This window comes from Macaca mulatta, chromosome 11 (genome assembly GCF_049350105.2).
Source record: "Macaca mulatta isolate MMU2019108-1 chromosome 11, T2T-MMU8v2.0, whole genome shotgun sequence".
NCBI lineage: Eukaryota > Metazoa > Chordata > Mammalia > Primates > Cercopithecidae > Macaca > Macaca mulatta.
The window spans coordinates 60,263,577-60,271,494 of record NC_133416.1 but is presented as its reverse complement, the minus strand read 5'-3'; the positions used below and the strand labels follow the sequence as shown (position 1 = coordinate 60,271,494).

The 7,918-nt window shown below is 43.1% G+C and overlaps 1 non-coding gene and 1 pseudogene across 1 annotated transcript; one reads left to right on the top strand and one right to left on the bottom strand.

Annotated features, from left to right (window-relative positions):
• Window positions 1–424: 424 nt before the first annotated feature.
• Window positions 425–531, top strand: LOC114671255 (U6 spliceosomal RNA). The gene has a single exon (XR_003721129.1). It is a non-coding gene; the product is annotated as a U6 spliceosomal RNA (small nuclear RNA).
• A 3,658-nt stretch (window positions 532–4,189) lies between these two features.
• LOC144332922 (vesicle transport through interaction with t-SNAREs homolog 1B pseudogene) lies at window positions 4,190–6,928 on the bottom strand (annotated as a pseudogene).
• Window positions 6,929–7,918: the final 990 nt, after the last annotated feature.

The following is a 7,918-nucleotide window of genomic DNA, read 5'->3' as shown; positions in this document are numbered from 1 at the left end:
TATTGTGGAGGACTGGGTTTGGCTAACTCGGGGGTAGAAGGCAACTTTCTCAACCTCATGGGAGCATATACAAAACAATAATCTCCAACTGTAAACACCTGTATTTGAAAAGTAGAAAGATCTCAAATCAATTAACTAACCTTCTACCCTAAGACACTGGAAAAAGAGCAAACTAAACCTAAAGCAAGAAGAATGAAGGAAAAACATATATTAGAGTTTAAATTAATGAAACAGGCAACAGAAAAACACTAAAGAAAATCAACAAAATGAATAGTTGGTCCTTTGAAAAGATCAACAAGGCTAGACTGATTAAGACAAAAACAGAGAAAGGCTGGGTATGGTGGCTCACATCTGTAATCCCAGTCCTCTGGGAGGCTGAGGTGGGAAGATCACTTGAGGCCAGGAGTTCAAGACCAGCCTGGGTGTGCTCTCTTTGGCAGCACATATACTAAAATTGGAACAATACACAGAAGATTAGCATGGCCCCTGCACAAGGATGTTGTGTAAACTTTTGAAGTGTTCCATATTTTTTGAAATTTTAAAATTAAGAAAATGTATATGTAAAAATCTAAATTATAAAATTTAAAATACATATATACCTGTAAAAAAGTATATATATATATATAAATTATAACATTAAAATATGTATATATATTTGGGAGGCCAAGGCAGGTGGATTTCTTGGTGGAGTTTGGGACCAGCCTGGCCAACATAGTGAAACATGGTCTCTACTAAAAATACAAAAAAAAAGGCTGGGCGCAGTGGCTCATGCCTGTAATCCCAGCACTTTGGGAGGCTGAGGCGGGTGGATCACGAGGTCAGGAGATTGAGACCATCCTGGCTAACATGGTGAAACCCTGTCTCTACTAAAAATACAAAAAATTAGCCGGGTGCAGTGGCGGGCACCTGTAGTCCCAGCTACTTGGGAGGCTGAGGCAGGAGAATGGTGTGAACCCTGGAGGCAGAGCTTGCAGTGAGCCGAGATCATGCCACTGCACTCCAGCCTGGGCGACAGAGCGAGACTCTGCCTTAAAAAAAAATAATAAAAAAAAATAATAATAATAATTTAGCTGGATGTGGTGACACATGCTCGCAATCCCAGCTACTCTGGAGGCTGAGGTGGGAAGATCACTTGAATACACACACACACACACACACACGCACACACACACACACACACATATATATATATATATAGAGAGAGAGAGAGAGAGAGTCCATCGCTCCAAAAAAATGAAAAATAAAAAAATTAGCCAGTTATGATGACATGTACCTGTAGTCCTAGCTACCTGGGAGGCTGAGGCAGGAGGATTGCTTGAGTCCAGGAGTTCGAGGTTACAGTGAGCTCACACTACCACACTCCAGCCTGAGTGACAGAATGAGATCCTGTCTCTCTAAAACAAGAACAGAAACAAAAAACGGAGAAGACTCAAATTATACTAAACTCAGGAATGAAAGAGGGAGCATTACTACTGAACTTTCAAAAGTAAGGAAGGTTATAAGAGAATACTATAAATGACTATGCCAACCAATTAGGTACCTTAGATGAAATAGACAAATACCTAGAAAACCACAAACTACTGAAATTGATTCAAGGAGAAATATAAATTCTGAATAGACCTATAATAAACAGAGAAAGAGTAATTGGATTAGTAATCTAAAAGCATTTCACAAAGAAAAGTGAAGATTTTAATGGTAAATTCTACAAAACATTAAAGACTTACCACCAATTCTTCACAAACTCTTCCAAAAAACAGAAGAGAGAATTCTTCTAAACTCATCCTATGAGGGCAGTATTAATCCTGATACCAAAACAAGGCAAAAACATCAGAAGAAAACTATATACCAATATGTCTTATGAATTTAGATGCAAAAATCCTGAACTAGCAAACCAAATTCAGCAACATATAAAAAGGGTTGGCCAGACACAGTGGCTTACACCTGTAATCCCAGCACTTTGGGAGGCTGAGGCAGGCGGATCATGAGGTCAAGAGATCAAGACCATCCTGGCCAACATGGTGAAACCCTGTCTCAACTAAAAATACAAAAAAATTAGCTGGGTGTGGTGGTGCACGCCTGTACTCCCAGCTACTAGGGAGGCTGAGGCAGCAGAATCACTTGAACCCAGGAGGCGGAGGCTGCAGTGAGCCGAGATCATGCCACTACACTCCAGCCTGGCAACAGAGCAAGAGTCTGTCTCAAAACAAAAAACAACAACAACAAAAAAAAGAGTTACATACCATGACAAAGTAGGATTTGTCTCAAAAATGCAAGGTTGGTTTGACATCCAAAATCAATTAATGTATTATGCCATATCAATAGAATAGAGGACAAAAATCACATTTCAATGTGGTCTGTTGATGACCTCAATACATACAGCCTGGCCAGGATGGTGAAACCCTGTCTCTACTAAAAATACAAAAAAAAAAAAAAAATTAGCTGGGCATGGTGATGAGCACCTGTAATCCCAGCTACTCGGGAGGCTGAGGCAGGAGAATCACTTGAACCTGGGAGGTGGAGGTTGCAGTGAGCTGAGATCATGCCACTGCACTCCAGCATGAGCGACAGAGTGAGACTCCATCTCAAAAAAAAAAAAAAAAGAAATGAAAAGAAAAGAAAAAACTCAACAAACTAGATATAGAAGGGGATTCTTCTCAACCTGATAAAGGGTAGCTACAAAAACCCTCTGCTAATGTCACACCTAATGGTGAAATTCTAAATGTTTTCCCTCTGAGATCAGGAACAAGACAAGAATGTCTGCTCTCCCTACTTCTATTCAACACGGTACTGCAGGTTCTGTCCATGGCAATTAGGTAAGAAAATGAAATTTATTTCATATACAGCTGGGCATGGGGGCTCACATCTGTAATCCCAGCACTTTGGGAGGCAGAAATGGGTGGATCACTTGAGCCCAGGAGTTTAAGACCAGCCTGGGCAGCATAGTGAGACTTTGTCTCTATTTTTTAATAAATAAATAAATAAATAAATAACAGATCAACATACAAATCAGTTGTGTTTCTACACATTAGAAATGAATGATCTAAAAATGAAATTAATAAAATAATTTTATTTACAAGGGCATCAAAAAGAATAAAATACTTAGGAATCAATTTAACAAAACAAATGTAGAATGTATACTCTGTTTTTTTGTTCTGTTTTGTTTTGAGACGGAGTCTTGTTCTGTCGCCAGGCTGGAGTGCAGTGGCACGATCTTGGCTCACTGCAACCTCCAACTCCCTGGTTCAAGCTCTTTTCCTGCCTCAGCCTCCCAAGTAGCTGGGATTACAGGCACATGCCACCACACCCAACTAATTTTTGTATTTTTAGTAGAGACAGGGTTTCACCATCTTGGCCAGGGTGGTCTCGATCTCCTGACCTTGTAATCCGCCTGCCTCAGCCTCCCAAAGTGCTGGGATTACAGGCGTGAGCCACCATGCCTGGCCAGAATGTATACTCTGAAAGCTACAACACATTGTGGAAATAAATTAAGGATCTAAATAAATGGAAGGACATTTCATGTTAGTGGATCTACAGAATGAACACAATCTCTATCACCACCCCAGTTGGCTTCTTTGCAGAAATTGACAAGTTGATCCGAAATTCATATGGAAATGCAAGAAACCCTTAATAGCCAAAACAATCTTGGAAAAAAAGAACAAACTTGGAGAACTCACACTTTCTGATTTCAAAATGTACTGTAAAACTACAGTAGTTTCAAGACAATTTCAAAAAAGACAAATAATCCAATTTAAAAATGGGCTAAGGATTTAAATAGACATTTCTCCAAAGAAGCTATACAAATGGCCAGTAAGCACATGACAAGATGCTTAACATCATTAGTTGTGAGGGAAATGCAAATCAAAACCACAATGAGATATCACTTCACATGAAGATGGCTATAATAAAAAAGAGATAATAACGAAGTGTTGGTGAGTATGTGGGAGGTTGGAACTCTCATACACTGCTGGCAGGATTATAAACCAGTGCAGCCACTTTGGAAAATGGTCTAGCAGTTCCTCAAATGATTAAATGTAGAATTATCATATGACCCAGTAATTCCACTTCCAGGTATATAGCCAAGAGAAATAAAAAACATTTGTTGAGGCAAAGAGTTATACACAAACATTCATAGCAGCTTTATTCAGTATAGACAAAAAAGTGGAAAAAACTCAATTCCATTACTGGTGAATGGGTATATAAAATGTGGTATATCCATACAATGGAGTAGAATTTGACAATAAGAAGGAACATCCAAGCACTTGTGAGTCGAAAAAAGAAATAAAGGACCGGGTGCGGTCTTTATTTCCATAGGCTCACACCTGTAGTCTCAACACTCTGGAAGGCAGAGGCAGCAAACTGCTTGGCTGGGGAGTCCGAGACGAATCTGGGCAACATAGTGAGACCTCTTTCTATTTAAAAAAAAATACAAAAAAGTTAGCCAGACATGGTAGTGCCCACGTTTAGTTGCAACGACTTGGGAAGCTGAGGTGGGAGGATAGTTTGAGCCTGGGAAGTCAAGGTTGCAATGAGCCATGATCAGACCATTGCACTCCAACCTGGGCAACAGAGGGAGACCTTATCTTGAAAAACAGAAAGATAAATGAAGTATGGTATATGCTAAAACATGATTGAATCTTCAAAACAGGTTAAGAAGAAGGCCATCTCAGAGGACCACATAAGGTATGATTTCATTTATTGGTTGACTGTCAGTTTTGAGACCGTGTCTCACTCTGTCACCAGGCTGGAGTGCAAGGCCCAATGTTGACTCACTGTAGTCTCGACCTCCTGGGCCCAGGTGATTCTCCCTCACTTAGCCTCTAGAGTAGCTGGGACCACAGGCATGTACCACCATGCTCAGCTAATTTTGTTTTAAGTAGAGACGGATTTTCACCATGTTGGCCAGGCTGGTCTTGAACTCCTGAGCTCAAGCAATCTCTCTGTCTCGGCCTCCCAAAGTGCTGCCAAAATGTGGCACCATGCGCGGCACTTTTTTTTTTTTTTTTTTTTTTCTGAGACAGAGTTTCACTCTTGTTGCCCAGGCTAGAGTGCAATTGCACGATCTCGGCTCACCAAAACCTCTGCCTCCTGGGTTCAAGCGATTCTCCTGCCTCAGCCTCCCGAGTAGTTGGGATTACAGGCATGTGCCACCATGCCCAGCTAATTTTGTAATTTCAGTAGAGACGGGGTTTTCTCCATGTTGGTCAGGCTGGTCTCGAACTCCCAATCTTAGGTGATCTGCCCACCTCAGGCTCCCAAAGTGTTGGGATTAGAGGTGTGAGCCACCGCGCCTTTTTTTGTTGTTGTTGTTAGACAGAGACTCCTTTTATCGCCCAGGCTCGAGTGCAGTGGCACAATCTCAGCTCACCACAACCTCTGCCTCCCGGGTTCAAGCGATTCTCCTGCCTCAGCCTCTGGAGTAGCTGAGATCATGGGTGCGCACCACCATGCCCAGCTAATTTTTGTATTTTTAGTAAAAACAGGGTTTCGCCATGTTGGCCAGGCTGGTCTTGAACTCCCCACCTCAGCCTCCCAAAGTGGTGGGATTACAGGTGTGAGCCACAGTGCCCGACCTTGGCATATTCTTAAAAATTAATTAATTAATTTTGTTTTTGAAGACAAGGTCTCACTCTGTCACCCAGGCTGGAGTGCAGTGGCGCTATCATAGCTCACTGCAGCCTCAAACTCCTGGTCTCAAGCAGTTCTCCTGCCTCAGCCTTCTAAATAGCTGGGACTACAGATGTGGCCGCCATACCTGGCTAATTTTTTTTATTTTTGGTAGAGATGAGTTCTTGCTATGTTGGCCAGGCTTTTGTATTTTTAAAGAAGTCATAAATAGCATTATTACCTTGGTATATCATACTGGTCTTGTTGCTGTCACTTCACATTTAACTGGCTTTCCATCTTTCCTCCCTTCTCCCATAGTCTGGCTACACAGTGCATCCTTGAACTGTTAGCCCACAGGAGCAACATGCTTATTCCATCCACATCCCTAACACCATGTATTCCCAAGGTCAAAGTTCTGGTCCACAACCCTTCCCTATTGCAAGCCCCATGCTTGCAAAGGAATGCAAAGTAAACCAGGCCTCCCGGGACAGCTAGCTCCAGTGAAATGATGATGGAAAGCAGAAGCTTGTTGGTTGTCACTTTTCTGGACCTTGAAGGGAGAATCTTTTGACTTTTGCACAAGTTTTCATTTGTGTTTCCCAGTGTACTCTTGGTACGCTCTCGCTGGTCCTGTTGGTTCCCCAGCTCTTCTGACATTTCTGAGCCAATCTGGTCAGTCTCTTGGGTGGCCCGGCCCAGGCTTTCGGTGCCTTGGAGAAGCATTGCCCTTTGCGACTGTAGCCTATTCATATGCTCAATCTCTACAGCATATGTGCCATATTTCATGACTCCTTGGTCCCCAAGCATGGCTGCAAAGACACTTCTTGCCTCCAGGTGGAGTTAGGCAAGGTCCTTCTGTTAGTCTTGAAGCTTCGACATTATGGGGTTATGGAAAGATAGGGGTACATAATGTAATTCCTCCTCCATCTGTGCCAGCATTTTGTTTGCTTCCTGTTGCTTTTCATCAAAATCTCTGATCAACTTCTCCTGGGTCCCTGCCATATCCAGCAGCCACTAGTACACCCCTCAGAGGCACATCTCGTGCAGCTGCTCAAAATGCTCTGAGGAGGTGGTGGAGAGGGGCATGGCGCAGGCGGTGCTTGAGCAGCGCCCATCAAGATTCTGGGCGCTGGGCCCGCTCCTAGCTTGGCAGTCAGCAGCCCTGGCCTGTAACCATCACCACCACTGATGCCTGATTTCGTTGATGTGAAATATCCAGAACAGGCCACGCATGGTGGCTCATGCCTATAATCCCAGCACTTTAGGAGGCTGAGGTGGGCAAATCACTTGAGCACAGGAGTTCGAGACCAGCCTGGCAACATGGCAAAACCCATCTCTACAAAAAAAAAAAAAAAAAAAATTTAAAGTCCAAAAACTAGCTGGGTGTGGTGGTGAGCACTTGTGGTCTCAGCTGCTCAGGGGACTGAGGTAGGAGGATCGCTTGTGTGAGGAGTTCAATGTTGCAGTGAGCTATCATGGCACCATTGCACTCAGAAACCACTGTCTGGGTGACAGAATGAGACCCTGTCTCAAAGAAACAGAAAAACGAAAAAGAAAAGAAATATCCAGAAAGTAAATCAGTGGTTGCCCAAGGCTGGGAGGTTTTTGGGACATGGAGAGTGACTACTAGTAGGTATGAGATTTTGGGGGCCAGTGATGAAAATGTACTAACTGTGGTGATGGTTGCACAAATCTGAATATACTAACATTATTGACTTGCATACTTTAAGTGGACGAATTGCATGATATGTGAATTATATTTGAATAAAGCTGACCAAACCCTTTACCTAAATTTAAAAGGTACAATAAAACACCATATTTTCAAGACTCCATACAGATTTGTCACGTGTTAGAGTGGGTCCCTCTGACGAGAAGGGAAGTAACAGGAAGGTTTGGATACTGGAGCAAATATTAAAATATGAGAGGCCCCTTTGCAGACCCATGATCGACACTTGAGTGAATGTGAGGTGAAAACCCTCAACAGTGGGACAGGCACCTCTTTGGAGAAGTGTGGCTGTGACAGGGAGCTGAGAAGTGGGACAGCAGCCTGATGCAGCTGTGGGTGAGGAGAGGGACAGTTAGACATGGGGAGAGTAGATTAGGAGCATAGCTGGCTGCTGTTGGGAGCGATCTAGTAGAAGGGAGAATGGAGAGGTGGTGCTGGAGCTGCTGATATGATTGAGCGAGATGGTAGGAGGAGAGGGAAGAGGGCAAATTCCTTCAGTCAACAGGAAGGAATTGGGGCAGAGGAGAACTGCTGGGAGTTCTGTGGGCTTGGAGAGGGATGATGGGAGGAGAGAGAACCAATGAAATA